Here is a 27848-nt window from a genome sequence, read left to right on the forward strand (position 1 = left end):
TGGGTTGTAATTTTTCTCGTCTTCCCTAGGCATAAAAGTATCATAATAGTTCAATCAAAGGTAATTGCCTATTTCCGGGGATTAAACCACCCGACTTGGACGTTAATTTACAATGTTATGAAAACTCATATGTGAATAGGTACGTTATGTGGAAGATATTGATTTGGAAAATGTATTGGAGGTAACCACTTTCCCTTCGATGGGACTCGAACCCATGACCCTGTAGAGTGCGTACTGTAGGGTCATGGGTTCGAGTCCCATCGAAAAATTACCTCCAATACATTCAAATCAATATCTTCCACTGTAACGCATATTCACATCATAATATCATAATATTCAAATGCAAAAATGATAACTTGGCATAGAAACCTCGCAGTTAACAACTGTGGAAGTGCTTAATGAATACTCAGATTCGAAGCGGGACTAACAACATAAAAACTCTCCCTAAAAAACTAGGAAAATGCCAATGCAGAAATCAAGGTCGTCAGGAGTACTTGTAGAATGGATTGGATGTATCTGAAGGCAAAAGGACTGAAATATATAAGACCTTTTCAAACGATTTAGATCTAACACCTCACTATAGGATTTCAGGCGGTCATTAATCAAAAATGTCATGTCTCTCAAATCATTTTTAAATATTTTTAATAGATTATCAATATTCTGATTAGGAAAAATCCGAAATTTGAAGTCTCTACGTGCTTTAGTTTCAGAGAAAAAATGGTGAAAATAAGACAAATTTTCAGAAAAAATGTTTGTTGCAAGGGAACCAACTCTTTTTCTGAAAATTTGTCTTATTTTCACCATTTTTTCTCTGGAACAAGATTCTTAATCAAAATATTAAAATATTGAAAGACTTTCTTTGCAGACGCCTGATAATATTATATTTTCTATCATTTCTTTAAATACTTTTTTCATATTTTTTCCATGATATTAATACAACGTTACAAAGGTTATTGTATAAGCTTTCAAATGGTGTATAAATAAGGTACAAAAGCGAAAACAAATGTAAAAGATACATTAATTCAGATACATTATTTTTTTTTAAAAAAAAACCGCAATTTCAACTTTGATAGTGAAAAACTTTCTTTTCCTCAATATTCCCCGGGTTTTATTATGATACACATAAAATGCAAAGCTTCAACTACAATATCCTAAAGACATTTTATGGCAGTATTTGCAATTACCAGAGTTAAATCAATTTGATTTTTTTTTTTCATTTGATTTTTGTTTTACTGTGTCATATTGGTTAAAAATTTGGCCTAATTATTATTCCCCAGTTTCTTTTTAAGGTAAATGAATATGCAGTTCTAGGCATGATTAACAAACAAAAAATAGTCTATTTTCAGGGTAAATCAAATTGAAGGGAATAACTAAGAAATCTTCAACTCTTTCACTATCGACACATTTACGTGAAATAAGAAATAACAAAGGTAAGTGTCTTGAGCTGTAGCTTTAAAGGATGGAAGGTTACTAAATTACTAGATTACTTTGTACTTTTGTACTTGTACTTTTAAACAATACGAAGTAAGAAAAAAATTGTAATTGTTCTATAAGCAGTGAGTGTAATTTTTGAATGCCTCTTCCTTGTAGCCTTCCATAAACCACGATATGATTTATGTATGTGGGGAAGCGTTTTGATACTTTTTTTTTCCACAAAATAGGAAAAATTTTTTTTTTCAATATTTCAATTATTTTCAATATTTACTTTCTTGTACGAGAAAGGCAAAAAGCAATAAAACTGAGCATAGCCCCTTCATCAAAAACGTTTATTGTTCATAGAAAACTAATTAATTTTATTGCTTTTTTGCAAGGGGCAACCAACTCTAAGCTTTCAAAGGTATCTAAAAGTACTAAAAGCGAAAAACTACGTCGGATCTAACGTAAATTGATCAAAAAACCCTGGTTGGGAAGTATGAAACACAACGCCACCCAGTCAATACAGTCCAACCCGTTTTAAGCAACACATGATTTCTTCAAATTTAAATTCTTAAACAATTACTGAACAATTATTTCGATTACTAATACATTCCGAACAATCTATGGGGCACCCGTTTTGGTTCGATAGCATTAGAAATATAAAATTCGATTTGAAAATTTTCTAGAATTGTAAGAAGTAGAAATGAGGTGCTTCAAAACAGGGTAGTACTGTGTTCAACAACCAACTGACGAACGCCATAACAACCAAACTAGCAACCGTATCGTTGTTTGAAGAATATCATGGATACTTGAAATACTATTGCAGGACAATGAGTAATACTATCGCAAAGTTTAGAGTTGGTTACTCCTTGCTTTTTAGTTTTTTTTTATTGTTCTTTATTGATTATTTTGTGCAGTTTTAATTTTTTTATGGAAAAAAAATCATTTTGTTGAAAATTTTGTTGCTAATGATGATTTATTTATTTTTTTATGCTAATGATGATTTGTTTATGGGAATTTTGTGTGTTATTGATTTCCTTATAAAAATTTTCTTTTTTTTATAATTGCAATTTTCGGTTTTAAAATGTGTTCTTTTTTGTAGAAAATTCTTAATTGTTTAGGGACGCAGAACGATCACGGTTATCGGATTATCCAGCCATTGTCCTTAGAAAACGGCTGTAGATGAGTTTTTATATAATGCCACCATGAAAATGATCAACCACTGCTACAATACTTACATTTGAATCAATAAATTTCGACGATAGTAGTAAATTTTTATTCTATGTTAATGTTTTTTATCTTCAAACCGTTGTATCTCAGAAACGGCTGTACTTACAAAAAAAATTGATGTATACCTTTTCCATTGAAAATTTAACGTACTTTAATAAAATCGAGTTGATAAAAACGTAGTAATAATAATTCAACCATTTTTGAAAAACGTACTTATTTTTAAGTATATATAACTTTTTTGTCCATCATTTCTCCATCATGACCCATAGTGCAAAATAATACATATATTATCTGCTACAACATATCAAAAAAAAAAAAAAATTGATAAATTCGTTTTTGAGAAAATCGATTTTTAAGTTTTATTTTCAATGTTTGAATTTTTTTTTCATGGTGTATATTTTTTTTACATAGCCCCATTGATTACCTAAAACTTTGCCAAAGACATCAGAATGATCGGACAAGCCGTTTTCAAGTTTTTTAAAGTGTTCAAGGTGTTTTTGCTTAGGCCCTTGTCAAAAGTTACACCAGAGTTAAAATGGCAAACCAATGATGCAGATAATGTTTTTTGGATGGATAAAGGATGTATATTCAAAATTTCAGGGAAATCAAAAAATACAAATATAAATCGATCTTCGATTTCACAGAGAATTGCTCATAGGTAAAAACGTGAGTAGGGGAAGAGGTGGTGAAATGAACAGGTGGCTATATTTAGATAAAAACACTATTCTGGCGTATGTTAACCATGCACAGGTCTTCCTCGAAATAAAATAAGGTACCTTAGCTAATACTTTGGTTTTGAGACCAAATGAATAGCTATTATATCGAGGCCGTAAAAATTGGGTCTGATGTAAATTTCAACCATTTTTCCGTGAGCTTTAATTCTTAATAAATTCATCATAACATTAGTTCAAACTACAGTGGCAAATAGGATATACTTCACAAAGATGTTGCAGGGATAAATAGTAAACGTTTTGGTTTGCATCGTTATAGGAAGAGTTATTCTTAACATGGCATGTATGCAGGTAAAATGAACACTCGTATCAAACTAACACAAATTTATTATAAAAGTTGTGCAATTGTGGAGCGAAAGTTTAAGTAACAAACCAAATCAAGTAACTAAGATAAAACTTTTAATATCTAATTTTTTTTCAAAATACACTGATACTCCAAAACTTTTTTTTCTTATTTTTATTATTTTGATAATTAAGAACTTTTCAAAAAAAATATCAGAATTTTCAAAGGGCTCTCGTAATCTAAAAATATACAAGTGCTGGATGATGAAAATGAAAATTAAATGTTTAAAGGGTTTTAAAGTGATGTGCATTTTTCCACCGGCAGTGTTCATTTTACCCGCACTATCTTTGTACATACGAAATTTCGATATTTCTTATTTCGAAGAAAAATTATATAAAACGGAAAAATTGATCAGTGCAATATGAACATGAATTAAATTGTTGGATCAAGTGATAAAACTAGAAAAAACAAGGATTTTTAATTGAATTCAACATCAACAAGTCCTTGACGTGTTCATTTTACCACTTATATATTATTTTTAATGCACGTATTTTTATCCAATCCCATAAATCGCATCACTTCCCGAAGTGAATCCAGGTAGAATATCCTTTATAACTAAAACAATATCCTATCCCAAGACAATCGTGGAGATGCAGAGGTATACTGGGTCTCTAGTAGCAACGAGAGCCGGACTAACAATCCTTCCCTTCGCATGTTCTGGTCACTCACGGAGTAGCAACTACGAATTCTACGGTCATAATGATCATGCTCATGTAGAAAATTCTTAATTGTTTATGGAAATTTTGCATTATATGTGTAAACTTTATATTCATTTGTTGCTCATACCCTGATTTCTTTATTGGCAGTTTCCTAAATTTGTATGGAAAATATCTAATTCTTTATGGACACTTTATTTTGCTGCCGCTAGGTGACAATATCCTAGTGGGTGATGTAATGCTAATAAGAAAAAGATGAACAAAAGTGTGGGCATTTTGTCGTCCTGGTCTTTTAAGAATTTTCTTTTAAACCTATCTCTTTTGAAGTGATAATTGTAGATGTTTACAGAATTTGGAATGTACCATGTGGGATATAAATAGAGGTAATAAACCATAGAGGGGACGATTGTCGCTTCAGTTCCCTTTGCTTTTGTTCCCCAAACATGTTGGGTACACAACTGTCAAAACGAACTTTCCTTTGTTGACGACTTAGCGCCCTATACTCGCCAATGGTGTTGCAAAGGTGTTTCGCCAGTGCCGACAGCGACAATCTTCTTCAATAATGTTTATTACCGCTATTTGAGTACACTGTAAATATGTGGCTTCTCCAATTGAACACGATCGTTCGAAACAGTCGTTAAAATTGTGGTTTTTTCACTTTTTCATTTTACGAGTAAAATCTATAAAAATTGGCAATTGGCATGTGCATTTGTCTGTATCCTTCGGATTTCAATATTTTGAAATCCGTTTTGATACTCACAGAGCAAAAAAAAGGCAATCTACATACTAACATTTGTTGAGTTTGGCAAACCTTGGTATCACAAGAAGGTTTGAGAGAGATAACCGACCTTCCAATCCATTTGTCAAGTAAACCTACTATCTCTATGTGTAAATGTGCTCCATCTCATTTGCAGAAAAAAACATTTAAGCTCATCTCCTCTACCGCATAGTTTTTGTTTTAATTAATAAATTCCAAGATATTATTCAAGGATATAGTCCAGCTGAATCATTGCAATGAGGTTCCATCGAAGAGGTCAAATTTGCATTATCGCAATGATTGTACCATAACCACACCAATTAAAGGAAATCAGAACCTATTTCTAACGATATACAACCGCATTGAGACTGTGAACGCTGCTTTCGGTGACAAGTAGAGAGTTCAGTGATAAAAGCATTTTTTATCCATTCCTCGCGAGGTTAAAAAGGTCCACCCAACACAGCTCTCGTGATGCCACATTCAACACATCAGCACGAGGCGTGCATTGTAGAAGAGGAACTGATGGAAAACTCTCTCTCTCCTAAAATTTCGCACGTTGAGCACGCTGGCTGGTTGGTAACCGTTTTCCCATGCTTCACCAACCAATACCAGCACGTGTTAACGAATGAAAACAATCTGCTGTACAATGGGAATAAATCGTGATAAAATAGGTCAAGCTTTGGGACAATTATAGTATGTATGGATACTCTTTCTCAAATTAATGGAAATGTGAACGAGAACGGTCGCTTACCAGATCTCTGTTTTATTAGTACTGGTGAAACTGATCCGATTGTCTACAGGGCACCAGCGCCTTTGGCAAAGTTTGTCGCTCATCACCCACCTCTCGTAATTTCCGCCGAGGAGAACGCTGGCCTTAAATTTTCTAGCACCGTGACCGCGTTCACCAACGATTTATTAAGAGCTGACTATCGCAGTATGTAGGTATTGTCGAAGTTCGTTTCATACTGTATTGGGATCGTATTATGAATTCAATAAAAGGTCGAAAGTACAAAAGGTCGAAAAGACAAAACGTCGAAAGGGACAGAATGTCTAAAGGACAAAGGGTCAAAAGGCACAGAAGGTCGGAAGGGACAAAAGGTCGAAAAGGACAGAAGGTAGAAACTGGTCTAAAGAGACAAAAAGGTCAAAAAAGGGCAAAAAAGTCGATCAAGAACAAGGTGATATCAAGTTGGGTGTGAAAGCGCATTTAACTTCAAGCTGAAATAACCTCATCTCATCAAGCAAAAGTTGAAGAATGATCAATTTTTAAGGAGTAAGGAGTAATTACTTTGAAACAATATTATGAATAACTAGATAGTTTTGTTTGAGATAAAAAAGATCGTTGATTTAGAAAATGAATAAAGCTTGTATTGCGCAAGACACATTTGTCCTATACAGCTGGCAAAAAAAATAGCTCTTCTATTTTTCACTATTTTTAACAATTAAATAAATTTCATTCAATGAATGTAAAAAATGAATATCTAGGTTTTTCTAAATGTCACTTCTATCTGTCAAAATAGTGCACGTCACAGCCACGCAGGCGCGCGCATTGAAAATACACCGACATGTAATTTACGCCGGTGTATTTAATGTGCGGCGTGCGCCATTTTGACAGATCGAAGTGACATTTAGAAAACTTAAACATCCATCTATTAGTTGTACTCACTGAATGAATTTTATTTAATTGTTTAAAATGTGAAAAATAAAAGAGTGGAGGTTTTGCCAACTGTGTAGGGCAACTCTGGTGCGAGATTGATTCTCGCCGTTCAGACCAGACAAGAAGTCTATTTTGACTTTTTGTCCCTCTTGCCTTTTTGATCTTATTGATCTTTTGTTTCTTTTGACCTTTTGTCCCGTTCGACGTTTTGTTCCTTTCGACCTTTTGGGAAGGGAACCTTTGTCCTTTTCGACCATTTACCCCTTCGACCTTTTGTCTTTCGATGTTTTGTCTTTCGACCTTTTGTCCTTTCGACCTTTTGTCTTTCGACCTAACCCTCTCTTATGCTCCCCAAGTTCATTACCAACTTTTGTTATCGAGGTCGTCACCCTGCTCTGGGAATGTCCATTTAGCTAATCAACAGCGGATCAACATTGACGAGAGTGCTGAGCTGATTACTGAGACCGCATATCAGCTAAAGGGCGCATATAAGCCCGGTCCTGATGGTTTACAATCCTGTTCTATTAAAAGAAGTATCGAATGGCTACTAACCCCAGCTCAGAGGATTTTCCAGGGCTGGCATTGCGCATCTCGACTCGAAACGAGAAAACCATGCAAATTGTCATACGAAAGAGCTGCCGAAAGGAGATACTCAATGAGGCCCCAGGTTTCGATCTCTAACGGAATGTTCCCTTCCTATTGGAAAAAAGACCGAAATGTTTCTCATATTCAAAAAGAGCACCACCAGAGGCGTTAACATTTACAAGGGAGACGGTATTGAAGCTATTTGAGCATGTCATCATTGGTTACAATAGTGCACACTGCTATCAATGCATCAATAGAAAAGCATGGCTTTATGACTTCACGCACCGCAACTGCGAATCTACTGTGTCAACAAACGACCAACAACGTGCACCGTCCGTTATATCACAAGGCAGATTTGGGACCGCTGGATTTTCATCATAAGCTTCAACGATGTTTATTATGTCATTAAAGCACTGCACCCCTGGGGCAAAATGGCCTCACTCATAAAATCACTCATATAATCTGTTGTAGTACATTTATGAACGAATATTACCATTACAATTCAGAATTAGTTATCGATCATTGAGCTCCATTGGAAAAATTCTAGCAAAGTCCCTTCATATTCACTCAAATTTAACGATTTACTATTCTTCCACCACATCCGTAAGATTGTAGTTCAATCCATTAAGAAAAAACAAACAACCATACCATGGGCCCTCCTTAGCCATGCGGTAAGACGCGCGGCTACAAAGCAAGACCATGCTGAAGGTGGCTGGGTTCGATTCCCGGTGCCGGTCTAGGCAATTTTCGGATTGGAAATTGTCTCGATTTCCTTGGGCATAAAAGTATCATCGTGCTAGCCTCATGATATACGAATGCAAAAATGGTAACCTGGCTTAGAAACCTCGCAGTTAATAACTGTGGAAGTGCTTAATGAACACTAAGCTGCGAGGCGGCTCTGTCCCAGTGTGGGGATGTAATGCCAATAAGAAGAAGAAGAAGAAGAAGAAACAACCATGCGTTCACCATCATTTTACATGCAATTGAGTCATTTTAGACCACCATTCGGGCGTTTTGACCCAGACCTATTTTTAAAACATTTTTTAAATGCGTTAGAAAGTCATGAAAACCTTATTGTTTTGAATAGGAGAACATTGTGAAATGTAGCTGGGTTTGTAAATTTTGCACCTGTACGTAGAAATGGTTGGATATTTTAGTTTATATGGGCGAAAACATCGAAAAAGCTTAAGAGGTGCATTTTGGCCCGTTCTCCCCTAATTATCGTTTGCTGAAGATCTCAAGATATTCCTACATATCTGCTCGGTTACTAGGGGGGTTACCATCCCATCAAAAATAAAGCAATGAAAAGGAATTTGGTTTGTTTCTCAATTTTGTGATTTTTTTCACCAGTGAGCACGCGGGTTAGCAACAAGAAGCGACAAGTTTGGTGTTGAATTTCTTTGTTTTGCGATGAGATGAATATATGTTCAGTGAGATGGAAAACGGAACAGTTCCCGTAGTTGCAATACTCATCTAGGCCAAATAAATGCTTTCGCTGATTGGTGCACTACGAACTACGGTGCACTACAACAGTCGAACGGGTGAATCACGTAAAGGATTTTTTAGACGCACAACTGACATTTTAACACTATCTTTCATACGTTGTCTACAAGTGTGTAGAACCATGAACAACAGAGCGTATCGAATCTATTCAACGGCGTTTGCTGCGAATTGCGCTTCAAAGAATAAACTGGAGATACCAGCAGCATCGTCCTAGTTACGAGGATCGCTGTCGTTTGATTGCCTTATGGGCCAAACACATTTGGTACGTTTGCGTGCGTTTTGACAGTTTTCCCATGGGAATTGGCCCATTTGGCCCATTAGAGCCATTCCATATCCGCTGGGATGTGGGTAAAGCCCTATTGTGTAGTCGATGTACTTCAAGGAAGAATGGATCGCGAAAGAATTTCACAACGAGATAACATGAACGTTCAACCAAGACCGTTGTAGAGCTGTGCGCCGCCGACGATTTTAAGCGCCGCCGACGCCACCATTTTGATCGGCGCGCCGCTGCACTTTTTGACTGCGCCGTCGGTGAGTTTTAGTCGCGCCGATGAAATAATTTTAGTGCCGTAGCCTAGGGGTGGTTTTAAAATCACTCCTCTCCCTCCAATTTGCTAGAAGAAAAATTCCGTTCAAAAACAAATACATTTGAAAATTTCGGCTGCGCCGCTAGAAAAAATCTATATACATAAAAATGAATTTCTGTCTGTCTGGACCTTATAGACTCCGAAACCACAGAACCGATCGGCATGAAAGTTTGTATGCATAGGTTTTTTGGACCGGGGAAGGTTCTTAAGATGGTTCGTAACCCCTCCCCTCTTTGCACAGGGGGCTCCCATACAAATTAAACATAAATTTCTTAATAACTCGAGAATTGATCAGAGAATAAATCAATTTTAGGCGAAACGAAGTTCGTCGGGTGTGCTAGTATGTAATAAATACATAATCTGTTCTTACTCGAAATTCAAGGAACTAATGATTAATGCCTTCCAATCCAGAACTCTTACAAGCGTTTTTGGAAAATGCAGATGGTTCATAGACTTTTAGTGAGCAAACACAGACATTTGCATTACTTCAACATTATTTCCCTGGCAAATTGTTAAAATACAAGCACGGCATTACAGGTGCTGGAGTTTAAGAAAATCTAAATCATGCTCATCTATGCTTTAAAGTAAAAATAAGATTTAACATATTTTGAATCATAGCCTAAATACAGGAAAAACTAATAAAAAAGTGTTTTATATTTTTTTAAATACAGTTTTACAGCTTTGATATCTTAACTGATCTTAACTGTAACAATTTCCGTGGATATTTTTAACTTATGCAACAATTAAACAATAAATTTGAATCAGATTGATAATATTCACATTTCAAAAAAGTGGTGATATTTCGCTGCTGGAAAACTCATTAGGCTAAAAAAACGCCTTCTAGGGTAAAATGCCCAATAGTGGACCCTCAACCAATAGTGGACCCTCCAGACATTTTTTCATTATTACAGCACAATAGAAACATTTTGCTATGAAATTCCATCGGGAGAACCTACCTTACAGTCCTATGATTTGATTACATGTATTGAAAATGCTCTGGAAAGTAAAACTAGTTGATTTTTTACAATTCTATAAAAAATAAACACAAGAGTGTCCATTATAGGAATATTTTGGGGGGTCCATAATAGGGAAGAAGAACGTCCCGAAACGAAACATGAAAATCAAATGAAGTGTCGACTATAGGGTAGCAATTTCATATTATGGACCCCCAGGGGGTCTACTATAGGGCAAGTTTAGTCCAACTTTAAAATGTTAATTTCAAAGAATAACGTCGAGTATTTGAGTGTTTTAAGTATGTATCGTGAAGGAGAGATGCAGAGCTTGATATTAGATATCACGCAAAGTTAATATTTTGAAAATTTCCACTCCTTATACCAGGAAGAGCAAAATTTCGCTACTAGGGGGTCCACTATTGGGCATTTTACCCTAGCTGGCAGCAATTAGGGAAAAACGCACCACGCATCGGCGATTCTGTATTCTGGTATGGACAGTGTAAGGAGACGCGCAATACATTGTAGGTTAGTCCACCTAGGGCCAGTGGTGGAAGTGGCGTAGGGGTGTGTTGTGCGTTTTTGGGTTTTTTCCCATATGATGTACTAGAGAGCGTCCACAAATCACGAAACGCTTAAAGGGGGGGGGGGGGGGGCGCGAAGTCTGACGTTCCATACAAAAATTTTAGATTTTTCATACAAAAAGTGTGACATCGTGGGGAGGGGGTTGGACAAAGCCCAATTTTTGCGTTACGTAATTAATGGATCGTCCCTTATTTGCACTTATCACAAATAATATAAATAAACAGATTTTTTTTATTATATCGATGAGTGAAATGTTCTCACATGTATCATAAAATCAAAAGAATTTATGCCAATATGTCTTTTCTAAATATTCGTAAAAATTGGAAAACGATCCGTTGCGCTCATTATTTTACTTGTCAGAAAAAAACGAATAGATTCTGAATCATTGTATTTGAACGACGCGGTCGGTATACAAAGTCGGGCAGAAACAACATCCTCTGTTGCTTAATCAAATTCAATTCAAAAGAGGCCCCACCCCATAAAATAAAATTTTCTGGATATACCGAATATGCTTTTCTAAGACATCTGATGACAAACATTTTGTAATAAGCCATCAGAGGCTGTGATCCGCATAGCATTTCAGGCAATGGCAAAACCCCCTGGAACCATTGCATACACAGAAGAGCTAGAAAAAATAGCGAACACATTTTCCATAACTGGTGCCAACCCAGAGAATGTTTCTGGTGCAATTTATAGGAAACCCGTCCTATGAAAATTCTTTCTACCGAGATTCTGAAAAATTCATTCTCCAATAAATTTAGGTTATTCCATCAACAAGACAAGATCTGCCTTTCTCAGAATTTTGGAGAATTGCTCTCCCCACTTCAAGTATTCTGGAAATTTGCTTTATCAAGAATACTGTGGACTTCTTTCTTTTTTAATTCTGAGAAAATGTGAAAAAATCTTTTCCAGGGATTCTGGGAAAATCATATTACAAGAATACAGGGTACTTCCTTCTCTAGGAATTTTGGCGAGTTTCTTCCCAGGAGTTCTGAGGATTTGCCCCTTTAGAAATTATGGATATGTCTTCCTACAAAGATTTAGGGAAATCACTGCTCCATGAATTCTAGTAAACTGATTTTCCAAGCATTCTGGGTTCTTCCATCTCTGGGAATTCTGAGAAATTCTTTCAAAACTCCCCTGAGAACTTACCCCTGCAGAAATGATGGGGAAAAACTTCAGTCTCTCCTCCCTCAACGCAGGTTTTCCTTTTTCTCGAATTCTCAGGAAATCTCTAGATATTCTGGAGAAATTCTTCTTCACAAATTCTGGGCAGTCATTCTACTAGAATTATATAATATAATAACCTTGTTCAAGGGTTTTTGGAGAATTTCTCCTTCGGAAACTCTGGAAAATCCCTCCTTCAAGAATTCCTTCTAGTGAAATTCTCTGGAATGCTTATTCAGACATTTTAGCGAATTTTGAAGAATTCCTCTCCTAGAACTCAAGAGGAATTCCTTCTTCAAGAATGTGGAGGATTCCTCCTCTGATGATTGTGGGGACATAAGCTCAGATATTCTAGATAACTTCTCCCTCTAACAACTCTTGGGAACTTCTCTCGCACGATTTATGCAAAAATCTTCTCCCATGAATCAGAATCAGTCACAATTAAGTTGCTGCAACCATATTCGCTTGATTTGTGCTGCTTGGGAGTAATTCTCTTCTCCTTGTATTCTGGGGAATTCCATCGACTGGACTTCCGAAGAGTTTGCTCTACAAGAATTTTTATAATATTATTTTATTAATTTTTATATTATTATTTTATATTTTTATTTTAGGGATTCTTTTGCCCAGAAGTTCTGACAATTTATTACATTTTCCAGAATGTCTGTAAGGGGAAACTCCATCAAAATTTCTTCTGTTATTTTTTGTTGGCATTACATCCCCATTTGAAAAGTGCCGTATCGCAGTGTTCATTAAGCACTTCCACAGTTATTAACTACGAGGTTTCTGAGTCGATTCATCATTTTGCACTTCTGTGCCATAAACCCTAACATGTTAATGCTCATAGCAAATACAGAAAAAAATACCTACACCCGTACCATGAATTGAATCCAGTCACATTAAGTATGGCCTTTCAGGATTTTTGCTAGTAATTTTACTACGAATTACACTCCCTCCTGAAAGAACTATTGAAGAAAGTCATGAAGAAACTTCATAAAGTATTCCTGGAAAAATCACTGGAAGGAAACCTTAGGTGAATCTTCGCATGGTATTCCTGAAAGAATTCCTGGTGAAATTTATAAGGAAGATGTTCCTGGAGAGATTCTTGGACAACAATTCCAATTCTAGAATTTTTAGAAGATTTTTTTAGAAGTTCCAAAAGATTTTTTTTCAAATTCATGTAGGATTTCTGTAGAATTTTATGAGATTTCCTAGAGATCAAATTATGCTTTGGTGCATGAGAAATACAAGCATTTAAATTGAACTTATTGTTTAAAGGAAAATTTTGGACCAAGCCGATCCGAGCCGCCGCCGCCGCCGTAAGCAACCGTGGCGTGGCGCTGGCTGAGCCGCCGCCGGTTCAAAGTTGATCGGCGCACAGGTCTAGACCGTTGCCAAAAAATTTAATGCTGAGGCAACAATTTGAATGCTGAGAGGACCTTCGTCGAAAACTACACTGCAAAAACTGCAATCCATGGCCTCTACATGTAGAGAGTGATTTTGCAACGCTGTTTCTTTCGTAAACAAACGCTGCACTTGCCGCAGCGCAAAATGTTGGAATTTGTATAACTTTGCATTTGTTGACACTTTTACATTATTTTGTCTACCCTCCTTAAATAGCAATACGAATGAGCATAATGCAATGCATAGACTAGGCTACTTCTCCTTGCGAAAATCATACTTTTTTTTTATTCGACGAAACTTTCCATGAAATCAATTAGATTTTCCTCTTCTTCTTCGTATTTCTTCTTTGTTGACATTTCATTCCCATTACTGGGACATTGCCGCCTCGCAGTTTAGTGTTCATTAAGCACTTCCACAGCTATTAACTGCAAGGTTTCTAAACCAATTGCCATTTTCGCATTCGTCTATCATGAAGTTAACACGATAATACTTTGTGCCACGGAAGTCGAGAAAGTTTCCAACCCGAAAATTTCCTAAACCGGCCCTGAGAATCGAAACCCAGGCACCCTCAGCATGGTCATGCTTTGTAGCCGCACATCTTACTGCTAGGCTAAGGAGGGCCCATAAGGAGTAAAATCTATTTCATCACTATCGCAATACCTCTCAATCTGCAACAATAACCATGTTGATTTGGCTCAGATTTTGACAGTTCTTAATGCTCGATTAGCTCCGCTTACCCATAGGGGAACTGTACCGGTTTTGGCCATGTTCCTAATTTGGCCAATTTTGCGAATAACTCAAAAATAAAGCAATTCGCGAGGGTTTTATTAGTTCCATCAAAGATATATTCCTCACGGTTCAACGCTACTTTCAACTGATCGATTATTTTGGAAAGATATGTATTTTCCAGGGTTGGCCAAATTAGGCACTAAGTTGGCCAAAACCGGTGCACTTCCCCTATCTCTGAATGTTAGATTCCTATTTAGGTATCTGACAGAATGAAGATGATGTCATTCTGACAGTTGTCATTTATTTGCAACTCGAGGTATCCAGTAAGGTGGCTTAAAAAGCACAAGTTATTGATGGGCCGCCCTCTATTTGGTACCCTGAGGCTTTGGGCAAAATAAATAAACAAATTTTGGATGCTTCCAAAACACGTGTTTTTTATTCTTGCTCAGTATCTTTCGATCAGTGACGTAAAGAAATGATGATGGTTCAAAAACGATCTAATGTTCGAAATTGGAATGCTTTGAAAATCAAAACCCAATTTTTTCGATGAAATGATTTTTCGTACTATTTGCATAGAATTTCAAAATTTTGATCATCTACATATATATGTAGATGTATATATATCCATATATATCTACATATATATGAAGATGATCAAAATTTTGAAATTCTATGCAAATTGTACGAAAAATCATTTCATCGAAAAAATTGGGTTTTGATTTTCAAAGCATTCCAATTTCGAACATTAGATATATTAAAAAAAAAAGTTGTAAAAACAAAGTTTGCCGGGTCAGCTAGTTTTTCAATAATATTCACGCATTTTATTTTTAAACCGCTGATGCCATCTTACGGAAACGTTTAGTTATAATTACCCGAAAAAGGCGAAAAATTGTCGGCCTTTGAAAGTGATGCAACATGATGTGGACATTTTTGTGATTATTACAATTTAGTAATGTGCTTTTTTTTCTTGGTGGGTACATTTTCCACTGCGACCAGTAGGTTGATCTATTGTGGCAGGCCCCGTTTTAACCTTTCCGTCCCCAACGTCTGTTTTTGAGGGCTTTCACAAATCTAAACTGCTGTAAAAATCGCATTTCTTGACCGATTCTTTCGCAACAAGTTGCATTCCATCCGGATGGATCCCAAGTTTCGATTTATACTAGTTTCGAGGCTATCCACAGTACGGTTCCAGAATTATTACAGATTCCGTTGGGGTCAGTTGTCCCCGGAATAAGTGGCCATTTACAATTTTAAGTCAAAACAGGTCGTGCGACACCTCAAACTTCATGATTTCACAAAGCAATGATGGGAATAATATTTTTGGGGTTCCTGGTCCACTCGGACTCAATCTGGCCACATCGGTCACAATCCGGGGACCTACAGAATGGCCATTTTCTAAATTGATTCAAAATAGGTCGTGCGACACTTCAAACTTCATGATTTTACAAAGCAATGATGGGAATAATATTTTTAGAAATCCTGGCCCCTATCGGATTTAATCTGGCCACATTGGTCACAATCCGGGGACCTACAGTATGGTCATTTTATAAATTGATGCAAAACAGGTCGTGCGACACTTCAAACTTCATGATTTTACAAAGCAATTATGGGAATGATATTTTTAGGGCTACTGGCCCACTCGGATCCATTCCGGCCACAATCCAGAGAACCTACGAAATGGCCATTTTCTAAATTTATTCAAAATAGGTCGTGCGACACCTCAAACTTCATGATTTCACAAAGCAATGATGGCAATGATATTTTTAGGGTTCCTGGCCCACTCGGATTCAATCCGGATACATCGGTCACAATCCGGGAACGAATGGAATGGCCATTTTCTAAATTGATTCAAAATAGGTCGTGCGACACCTCAAACTTCATGATTTTACAAAGCAATGATGAGAATGATATTTTTAGGGTTCTTGGCCCACTCGGATCCACTCCGGCCACAACTCGGAGGACCTACGGAACAGCCATTTTCTAAATTGATTCAAAATAGGTCGTGCGACACATCAAACTTCATGATTTTACAAAGCAATGATGGGAATGATATTTTTAAGGTTCCAGGCCCATTCTTATTCAATCCGGCCACATCGGTCACAATCCGGGGACCTACGGAACGGCCATTTTCTAAATTTATTCAAAATAGGTCGTGTAACACCTCAAACTTCACGATTTTACAAAGCAATGATGGGAATGATACAAGGGCGTAGCCAGAGGGGGTAGGTTGGGGCAAAACAACTCGAAAAACTTCGGGCTCAAGAATTCTCCTTGAAATTCTTCTAGAAGCTCCCCTAGGAACCACAAATTCCTCTGAAAACCGTTCGAAAATTTTTCCCATGTAGTTGTAATTTCTCCTTGTCTAGAAACCCCTCACTAAATTTGTTTTTTTAGGAAATTCATGAGGAAATTCCTTGAAGATTTCTTTTCTTCTCCAATTTTTCCTTCTAGATATTTCTTTGGCTATTCTTCCAGAAAAATCTCCGGCATTTCCTTCAGGAATACATGCGAAAGTTCCTTCAAGAATACAAACGGAATTTCCTTCCAAAATTCCACTAGAAGTTTCTTTAGAAATTTATGACGGAAATCCTCCGATTTCGCTCCATAATTTCACTTGTAAATCTATACCCGAGCAACACACTTGTTATAAAGGAGTTTCTGTGACTCATATGCGACCAAATTGGGTCATATAAGAGCTACTGCAGCCAAATCTGCCAGAACTGTGCTACTAGGGTAAGAAATTCCTTCGGAAATTCTTCTAGGAACTTCCCCGGGCATTCCTCCAGGAATTCTTCCGTTAATTCCCCCAGGATAACTTTCAGGAGTTTTTCCGGGAATACCTCCATAAACTCAATGGCGAAATCCTCTAAGATTTCATCCTGGAATTCTTTCCGCTATTACTTCAGAATATCCTTCAAGAATTCATCTAAAAATTTCTTTAGAAATTTCTCCAGGAATTCGTCCATGTATTTCCTCGGAAATTCTTTCCGGTATTTTCCCTGGAATTGCTTCAGGTACTTCTCCAGGAATCACTCCCGAAATTTTTCCGCCAAATTGTCCTAGAATGCTTTCCGGACTTCACTAGAAATTTACTCCAGAATTTCATTCGGATATTAATTTGAGAGTTCCTCCAAGATATCTTCCAAGAGTTCTTCCAGGAATTTCTTCAGAACTAACCTCCGGGAATTCATCCGGTAATTTCTTCAGCATTTCATCTGGGAATTTCTGCATTAATTCCTCCTGGTATTTTTCCGGGAATTCTTTCAGATATTTATCCAGAAATTCCTTCATGAGAGAATTAGTTGAGGACTTCCTGGTGAGAATTCTTCCGAAAGAGCTGGTGAGAGTTCCTCCGGGAGGTCCTCCAGGAGTTTTTCCAAGAGTTCCTCCGGAAATGCCTTCAACAACTTCACAGGGAATTCCTGGAGGATATATGGCACTATGGCAGGAATCTCACGGGAAATGGAATTTCGGAAGTTCCTCTTGAAATTTAACTCCGTGTATTCCAACGGCTGTTCCTCTGAAAATTCCTCCGGGACTTCCACCAGTAGCTCCTCCGGGAATTCATTCAGGCTTTTGGTGGGAATTTATCTACAAAATCCTCCAGAAGTTCCTCGGAGAATTTCTCCTGGAGTTCCTCCGGGAGATCCTTTGAGAATTCTTCCAGGAGTTCCTTCTGGAACTCTTACGGAAGTTCATCCAGGAGTTCTTACGAGAGTTACTCTTGAAATTCTTCCTGTAGTTCTTTAAGAAATTCCTCCAGAAGTTCCACCGGAAGTTCCTCCGAAAATTCCTAAGATAATTTCTCCAGAAATTCCTCCGGGAGCTCCTCCGGAAATTACTCCAGGAGTTCCTTCTTAGAGAAACACTCGGAGGAACTGCCGTAGAAACTTCCGAAGGAATGCTCATAGAAACTGCCGGTGGACCTCCCGGAGGAATTCCCTTAGGAACTGCCGGAAGGACTCCCGTAAGAACTCCCGGGGGAATTTCAGGAGGAACTCTTAGAAGAATTCCTAGAGGAACTCCAAGAGAAACTATTGGAAGAACTTTGGGATCCCCGTGCGATCTGCCGATAGAACTACCGGAATAATTCTCGGAGAACTCTTTGAGGAACTGCACGTGGAACTCCCGGAGGAACTCAAGAAGGAATTTGAGCTTGAGCTTGAGCTTGAGCTTGATTGACTGCTCGTAGTTGCTACTCCATTATGACCAGATCAGCTGTTCTTGCACAGGGAACCAACAGATATTTGCTTGGGACTAGCACACATCTTCAATGTACAAGTACTGGTGATCTCATTTGTTAGGTCATACTGGCGCCTGCCACGTCAGAATGCAAGTCAATATAGGGAAGGGGGAGGAAATGATGATGCAATCACTCGCCCACTGCAAGCCGAATATACCTCTGCACTTGCCACGAGTTCATGCGGAATTTGTTGGAATTTCTGGGTTAGGTTGGAGAGGCAGAGGTCCGTCTTGGTTTACGAGCTGCCAATGTGATAGATAGGAGAAGGTAACTGATGGAATTTCTAATTGGATGTAGGAAACGAGCTCTATAGTTCATTTCCAATTCTATCAGATTACTGATAGAATACTCAAGTTGAAGGTGATGGAAACGGTATGGAAGTCCATTTCCAGTTCTAGCGATTGCTAGAACATGAGAAATAAAGAGAAAGATACAAAGTAGGAGAATGGAAAGGACCTGGGATTGAACCCACGACCTCCTGCGTATGAGGCAGAAGCAGTAGCCATATGACTACCAGGCCCGCTTCATGGAGGAACTCAAGAAGGAATTTTCGGAAAAACTCCTGAAGGATCTCCTAGTAGAAATCTTGAAGTTTCCACCGGAATTCTTTCAGGATTTCTTTGGGAATTAATCTAGGAATTCCTCCGAAAATTCCATTATTGATTTCATTTATGGTATAATTTCTGTATACATTTTTTCGTTGGAACTCCTGGGTCCCTGGAATGTGACCGATGTGGCCGGATTGAATCCGAGTGGGTCAGGAACCCTAAAAATATCATTCCCATCATTGCTTTGTAAAATCATGTAGTTTGAGGTGTCACATGACCTATTTTGAATCAATTTAGAAAATGGCCGTTCCATAAGACCTCCGGATTGTGGCCGGAATGGATCCAGTGGACCAGCAACCTAAAAATATCATTCTCATCATTGCTTTGTAAAATCATGAAGTTTGAGGTGTCGCACGACCTATTTTGAATCAATTTAGAAAATGGCCGTTCCGTAGGTCCTGCGGATTGTGGCCGGAATGGATCCGAGTGGGCCAGGAACCCTAAAAATATCATTCCCATCATTGCTTTGTAAAATCATGAAGTTTGAGGTGTCGCACGACTTATTTTGAATCAATTTAGAAAATGGCCATTCCGTAGGTCCCCGGATTGTGACCGATGTGGCCAGATTGAGTCGAAGTGGGCCAGGAGCCCTAAAAATATCATTCCCATCATTGCTTTGTGAAATCATGAAGTTTGAGGTGTCGCACGACCCATTTTGAATAAATTGAGAAAATGGCCATTCCGTAGGTCCTCCGGATTGTGTCCGATGTGGATTCGAGTGGGCCAGGAACCCTAAAAATATCATTCCCATCAATGCTTTGTAAAGTCATGAAGTTTGAGGTGTCGCACGACATATTCTGAATCAAGTTAGACAATGGCCATTCCGTAGGTCCCCGGATTGTGACCGATGTGGCCAGATTGAGTCCGAATTGGCTAGGAACCCTAAAAATATCACTACCATCATTGCTTTGTAAAATCATGAAGTTTGAGGTGTCGCACGACCTATTTTGAATAAATTTAGAAAATGGCCATTCCGTAGGTCCTCCGGATTGTGGCCGGAATGGATCCGAGTGGGCCAGGAACCCTAAAAATATCATTCCCATCATTGCTTTGTAAAATCATGAAGTTTGAGGTGTCGCACGACCTATTTTGAATCAATTTAGAAAATGGCCATTCCGTAGGTCCCCGGATTGTGACCGATGTGGCCAGATTTAGTCCGAGTGGGCCAGGAACCCTAAAAATTTGATTCCCATCATTGCTTTGTGAAATCATGAAGTTTGAGGTGTCGCACGACCTATTTTGAATAAATTTAGAAAATGGCCATTCCGTAGGTCCTCCGGATTGTGGCCGGAATGAATCCGAGTGGGCCAGGAACCCTAAAAATATCATTCCCATCATTGCTTTGTAAAATCATGAAGTTTGAGGTGTCGCACGACCTATTTTGAATCAATTTAGAAAATGGCCATTCCGTAGGTCCCCGGATTGAGACCGATGTGGCAAGATTGAGTCCGAGTGGGCCAGGAGCCCTAAAATTTGATTCCCATCATTGCTTTGTAAAATCATGAAGTTTGAGGTGTCGCACGACCTATTTTGAATCAATTTAGAAAATGGCCATTCCGTAGGTCCCCGGTTGTAACCGATGTGGCCAGATTGAGTCCGAGTGGGACAGGAACCCCAAAATATGATTCCCATCATTGCTTAGTGAAATCATGAAGTTTGAGGTGTCGCACGACCTGTTTTGACTTAAAATTGTAAATGGCCACTTATTCCGGGGACAACTGACCCCAACGGAATCTGGAATAATTCTGGAACCGTACTGTGGATAGCCTCGAAACTAGTATAAATCAAAACTTGGGATCCATCCGGATGGAATGCAACTTGTTGCGAAAGAATCGGTCAAGAAATGCGATTTTAACAGCAGTTTAGATTTTTGAAAGCCCTTAAAAACAGACGTTGGGGACGGAAAGGTTAATGTTTGTGCCTCGTCAGTGTGTCATATCACTATGAATTTGAGTGACTTCCACTTGCTGATTGTAGGCATTTTCCCAATAAGGTATAACATATCTTATGAAATGTATAGCCTTACTGGGAGAAGTCATCCATACATCTGATGGTTGTATTAGTCCTTTATCGAAAAATTTGCGCCTTTTTTGGAAAAGTGCTTCACAGGTACACAATAAATGTTCCGAATCTTCCGTGTCCCTTTCACAGAAACGACAGGTATCATCTTGAACTTTACATAGTTGTTTCAAATAATATTTACTCGGTCAGTGTCCTGTTATTAAGCCACAGAAGATAGATAGACTGAGTTGGGTGATATTATCCTTTTATATTGTCTTGCTGTTATTGTTTTTTTTTCAGATTTCATCAATCACATTTTTTCCCAGTTCTTTAGTTCCATTTTGAGGGTACATTTTGAGGCCCCACAAAATGGTTCTGGTCCTAGGAAAGGTTTTGATGATCTAAGTCTTGCTAAACAATCTGCTTTTTCGTTACCTTCAATTCCACAGTGCCCAGGTACCCAAAATAGACTTATTGCGCTATTTTTAGCCACCTGGTGTAGTAATTGAATGCATTCCCAAACTAGTTTAGAGGTACATGCAAAAGATTTTAATGCTTCTAGTGCAGCTTGACTGTCACAAAATATACATATGTTTGTAAGCATATGCGGTATTTCGAAAAATTTCGTTTCAGGTGTTTCGAAACGAAATTCCGCGGAATTTCGCGGAATTTGAGCATGGCGAAATCTGAATTATTGATTTCGTTTCGTTTCGTAAAATTACAAAAATTTCGCTAGAAAAATCTAGCTTATAACGAAATTTTACGGAATTCCGCGGAATTTCGAAACAAATTTAGATGTAAACCATACTGTCGCGTAAGGTCGTGTATTATCCAAAATTTTGACTGCGCCGCTGAACACAATCATAAAGCTGTTTTCAAAACCTAATGTTATGCTAATTTTTCTATTAATGCCTGCTAATTAATTCCATTCTGAGTCGACAAATACGCATTTAGTTTTCTTTCTATAAAACGTCTTCGGTGTTTTGTTAGAAATGTCTACCAGAAAACGAAAAATATCTTTAATTATTCTATCCCATTTTTTTTCAAAAGTTGTCTGACCTAATATTTAAGATGTCAGGCTCAGAGTGTAAATGTAATCAGAAATGAATGATATCAGTACAACTTTGTCAAAGTCCCGTTTTTTAGATCTTTTTATGCTGTCCCGTCGTAATCTACAAAAAAAACTCAATTTATCCCGTTTTTTCATTGATTTTTCCAAAGAGCTCCAAAAACATTATTCAAACAAATTCAATATTTTAGACAGGAATCTAAAACCAAATTAGTACAAAGAAAGTGGACGAAAAAGTGTGAGTTATGAATTTTGATGGTTCAACTTTTCTCAAGGTTTTCAAAAGTTAATGACAACAGGTGGCCAAAAGAGATTTTTGATCCCTTGAAAAACATTGATCGGGACATGAGAAAATGGTGGGTAGACATAATCGGGGAGTGACAAAATTGGGTCAATATTGTATAAGTATTTGTGGATACAATAAAATGCGTCTTGAATAAATAAAATTTGATATGTTGCATCTGAAAATGTATTTTAAAGCATGAAAGAAGAAAATCCGAATGCCCCCAACCCCGCTGCTGAAAGCGGGATTCATCCTGACCGGTTTTTACGTCGTTTTTCAGTTACATCGAAAATTTTACGTCGAAAATGAATTACATTGATTTTATTTGAAGGCGAAATATCAAGTACGTCAACTTTTTATTACGCCATTCAGATGTAATAATACATTATATTTACGACGGCGATGATGTGCAGCAAATCTGATGTGATATTACTTTTTATTTTTTACTGTGATTCGATTCACAATTCGGTAGATCATCGCCTGAAATGATTTGAATCAATGATGCGATATTTCCAATCAAGTGTGCAAAGGAGCAATTAAAAACGAGGATGTAAGTTTATCCCAATTTAAATCATTTTTTCAAAGCATGCTTTTGTGAATCATTCTCAAAAGAGGATGCTCTTTGAAGACTGACCTACACAGATAGAAAAATCCACTGAAATTTACGCTAAAAATGATGCACATAAATGGAACGCCATTATAAGCGTAATTCCATACGGCATCCTAAATGTATGCAATATTTGACGTGAAACGTCAATATTGCATACAAGTTGTAAGCAATCTTGTTAGTAAGAGGACCATTTCAGCGCAGAATAGAGTAAATTTCCGCATGTCAAGTTTTACGCGCTGTTTATTTTTCATTATTTTTTCTGTGTAATGTTATAAAAATTCCGCGGAAAAAAAATTCAAATTTCGTTTCGTTTCGAAAAATTTCGAATTAAATGAACGTTGATATCGTATCGTTTCGAAGTCTCGAAAGTAAATATATTTTTCGTTTCGTTTCGTTTCGAATCAACACAATCATTTTAACTTTCGTTTCGTTTCGTTTCGTTAGGAAAAAGTGTCTTATCGCATACCCTTATATGTTTGCATTTCTATAATTACGCTGTAAACAGACAGAGGCACATTCAATAATTGCTTGTATTTCTGCCTGAAATACAGTCGGATATCTACCCATAGATATTGATATGGTAACTCCAGGGCCTCAGTAATGTGCTTATAAAGAACGATATCTTCAAGCAAAGATGGCAAGAAGCAAGTTGTTTCTTGCCATCTTTGCTTCAAGCCTGTTGGAGACTACATGGAAAAATTTCTAAAGTAATGAAGAAAATTCATTTAGCCATTTTCAGGTTATGTGGATAAGAACACAAATAAATTTATTTCTATAAAACAGGTTTTGTACCTAGCACTAGTAACGGTGAAATATTTTCACATTAGATAACGATGATATGCAACAGTTTTCTAAAACAATCTTCTTCTCACATTGTGCACCGACACACAGCCACTACGTGAAAAACGTGCTGCAGCCACCGCACCGTCACTTGATTACAAACATGTGGAGCGAAGAACAAGAACACAATCACAAAGCTCGATGCACGCGGGAGCGCGAGCGAACGGCCGAGAGAGCTCGGCCCTGGACTGCATGTGTGTGAGTTTTTAGGTGACACTGGTATATTCGCGGACCCGACAATCTTGCGTCCCCCGTTCCATTTTACCTTCACTCTCGCCTGCCTGGGATGAAAGATTTTTCCACCATCAATTTTTCATCAATCCAATGGCCCTGGTTCAATCAAACGTACTCCATTATTTGACACGTTTCCATTTTCACCGAAACCTAAGTTCATGCACGATCGGGATTACAGGAACTGATATTCACGAAAATGCATTTTCTTCCTTTTAGTTTGTATTTCACTGATGCCCAGATCTTAAAATTAATGCAATGGCAAGCTTTTCACATCTTTTCGCAATAGGCGTGAAGAAACTTGACACAGGATCACCAACAATATTTCCCGTTTTCACCTATTCATTCAGCACTATTCCGTTGTTTGTGAACTAAGCCCACCGAAAATTTCCTTTTCCAATATTGTACACAGTGATTTCCCGTTTAAATTTGTGAATTCAATGCGAAACGAGTCGACTTCGACAACGACGACGGCCGTCCTCAGACTTGGACGTCCACGACAATCACGACGACCGTGAGCGACTCGATGATGACGATGATGGAAGTAGGTATCTCGACGAAAATGAAACTGTGATGCTCTTCTTGTGCACCGTGCGAGGCAAACTGTAGCCAGCCGTCGTTAGACCGCTGTGCTCGCCGATGTGTGGTGATAGCAGCCACGGCCGTCAGATCGATGTAGAAATTTTCCAGGTTATCCAGCATCGGACATGCGCACCGTGACGGAGGGGGCCACTTTTAGCGTTCTGTTCACCGTTCGATGAGAGTTTGAATATTGCGATTCGTGGAATAGCCACACTTGGCTCCTGTTGTTAGAGTTTATTGTGGTTCTTCACAGTTCAGATTGGTGTGATCATTTTTTTATCCCGCTAACGGCTTGTGGGGACGCATGGTTCATAGTAATAAGTCGATCTCTAATAAGTGTGCAATGTGCATAGTAGGGGCATGCATATAACGTTAGAAATTTAATTTAATTTCGTTTAAATCAGAGGAACGGCAACATACTGCATCTTCGTCGCAGCTCATCAAACGAGTTCCTCTAGTTTTAATAAAGGTTGCGTCCAAAAAGGTGTTTTCGATTATTTTCAGTAATTTAACAAACCAGGTAACATAAAGAACGGCATTGCACTATGGGAAAAATGGGGCCCGTAATAAAAAAAATGACTATCTCCAATTTGTCTAACTTATATTTCATATGAAAGTATATACCTTAGATAAGATAATCGGAAAATATTGAAATGTTATGTTTATCCAGTCAAAGGATATGGCCTGACGAAGTAAAAAAAGCTGATTTTTTTTTTAAATCGTTTCTAACTTTGATTTGTATGTTATGAGGCCAATTTTACTCCAAATATGAGGTTTTATACACCATTTCAAAGCTAAGTTTTATACGTGAAGAATAATATCAAAAGGTAGAAGAAAACTATCATTATATTCACCTGTCATAAGACGAGTTTATACAATCCCATTGAATTCCACCACTTAATTGTATCTTGACAGATACGTATTTCGACCTCAAAAGTAAGGCCGTCTTCAGTCTTCAGACGGCCTTACTTTTGAGGTCGAAATACGTATCTGTCAAGATACAATTAAGTGGTGGAATTCAATGGAATATAAACTCGTCTTATGACAGGTGAAAACATTCCACTTAAAAGCTCAAAATAATTTTCTTATCATTATATTAATTCTTCGCTCTAAAGTGGTCCCGCTGTCGGGGCCGAGCGAATATCCTTACCGCGAACTCAATGTATCCAAATATCCCCTCAACTGTGGGGGAATGAAATATAATTCTAGTACCATCTTTTAGAAAGTGATTTGCTTGCGCATATTTGCGATTTTACGATAACGCTGCAATCAAAATTTTCTTGAGAATTATGGTTCTTATTCTCTATACCTCGTAATGATTACAAATGAACAACATTATTACCAGAAATGTTTTTTTACTATTTTATACATGCTGTATTGAGAACAAACAAACAAAAAAAAAACAGATTAATCCACCTAGCGGTGATGGTGCCTTTCTCGTTTTTTTTTTCGAGTGAGTAATATCTACGCACTTTTGGTATGAAAAAAAAAGTATTTTGGCCATAACTTCTGAGTCCATAGTCCTATCCGGCCAATTTTTAATAGGAAACAATGGAACAGGATTCTGCGTCGAATGCAACTTGTTGCGAGTAAATCGTCTGAGGGTAAGTTCCTTAAAATGAGTGGTTTTTTTTTGTAAAAATAAAATGTATTTTGGCCATAACTCCGATTCCTATAGTCCGGTTCCGCCAATTTTCAATACAAAACAATGGGATAAGATTCCGCGTCGAATGCGACTTGTTGCAAGCAAATCCGTTAAAGATATGTGGATGAAAATGAGTGAAAATTTTGTATGTGTTTCTAATATAAAAAAAATGAATTTTGGCCATAACTTCGAAACCCATTGTCCGATCTGTCCAATTTTCAATACAAAACGGAATATTAATAATAATAGCCTTTGTTCATTCAGCATTCCGACATTATTACCTGCAAGGTCTCTAAGCCAAGTTACCATTTTGTTTTGCATTCGTTTAACACGAGATTAACGAGACTATCCTTCAGCATAGGCTTGCTTTGCAGTCACGCATCTTCCCGCACGGCTAAGGAACGCCTCCCAGAATATTTAGAAGTAGTTTTCAAAATTTCAATTGCCCCTTATACCGGACAGATACATCCATTTAAAGAAGACGTTACCCTTCCTTTCGCCTTATACCGGGCAGACGCGTTCATCTAAAGAAGGCATTATAAACTCCTTTCGCCTTATACCGGGCAGATGCATCCATTTAAAGAAGACGTTACCCATCCCTTCGCCTTATACCGGACAGACGTTTTCTTTTAGAGAAGGCCTTATCAACTCCTTTCGCCTTATACCGAGCAGATGTATCCATTTAAAGAAGGCGTTACCCCTGTCTTCGCCTTATACCGGGCAGATGTATTCTTTTAAAAAAGGCATTATCAACGCCTTTCGCCTTATACCGGGCAGACGCGTTCATTTGAAGAAGGCATTACCAACTCCTTTCGCCTTATACCGGGTAGATGCATCCATTTAAAGAAAACATTATCAAATCCTTTCGCCTTATGCCGGGTATACGCATTCTTTTAAAGAAGGCATTACCAACTCTTTTCGCAGATGCATCCATTTAAAGAAGGCGTTACCCCTCCCTTGGTCTTATACCGGGAAGACATGTTCTTTGAAAGAAAACATTAGCAACTCCTTTCGCCTTATAACGGGCGGTAGATACAGTCAGGTCGAACCCGTACCTGATGGGTTCGGGTTTGAAAAATTACTACAATATCGGGTTCGGGTCGGGTCAGGGTTTGAGAAATAAAATACTGCAAATTATTTTATTCAGTTTTGTTGATTGCGAGGCCAGTTTGTTGTTTGGGCTTACATTTTTTTCGATTTAAAAGAACCAGAAAATATCTAGTTTGAATTTTTCTGGGACAAATTGTGTGCGGGCTAAAATAATTAAATTATGTCGGGTTCGAATCGAAATTCTCTGGAACTGGTCGGGTTCGGATTTGCATTAAATGCAAAAAAAAAATGCCCGTATTTCATGTAATTAAGCAGAAATCGGTAATTATTTGAATGATAATTATTCTAACTGAATTCCGCCAAATGGCATTCCGCGGAATGACTTTCGG

General features: G+C 37.8%; 1 protein-coding gene across 2 annotated transcripts in view; it reads right to left on the reverse strand.

The window, feature by feature from the left end:
• LOC134212179 (uncharacterized) overlaps positions 1–24728 on the reverse strand; it is a 119204-nt gene extending 94476 nt beyond the window's left edge. The window contains exon 1 of one of the 2 annotated variants that reach the window (XM_062689804.1): positions 24521–24728. The gene's annotated coding sequence lies outside the window, so the exon portion shown is untranslated. Of the gene's footprint in view, positions 1–24216; positions 24495–24520 lie in introns of those variants that run through there. The other variant, XM_062689801.1, reaches the window with a different exon arrangement.
• Between the last annotated feature and the right edge of the window lie 3120 nt (positions 24729–27848).

Source organism: Armigeres subalbatus, chromosome 2, assembly GCF_024139115.2.
Source record: "Armigeres subalbatus isolate Guangzhou_Male chromosome 2, GZ_Asu_2, whole genome shotgun sequence".
NCBI classification, from domain to species: domain Eukaryota; kingdom Metazoa; phylum Arthropoda; class Insecta; order Diptera; family Culicidae; genus Armigeres; species Armigeres subalbatus.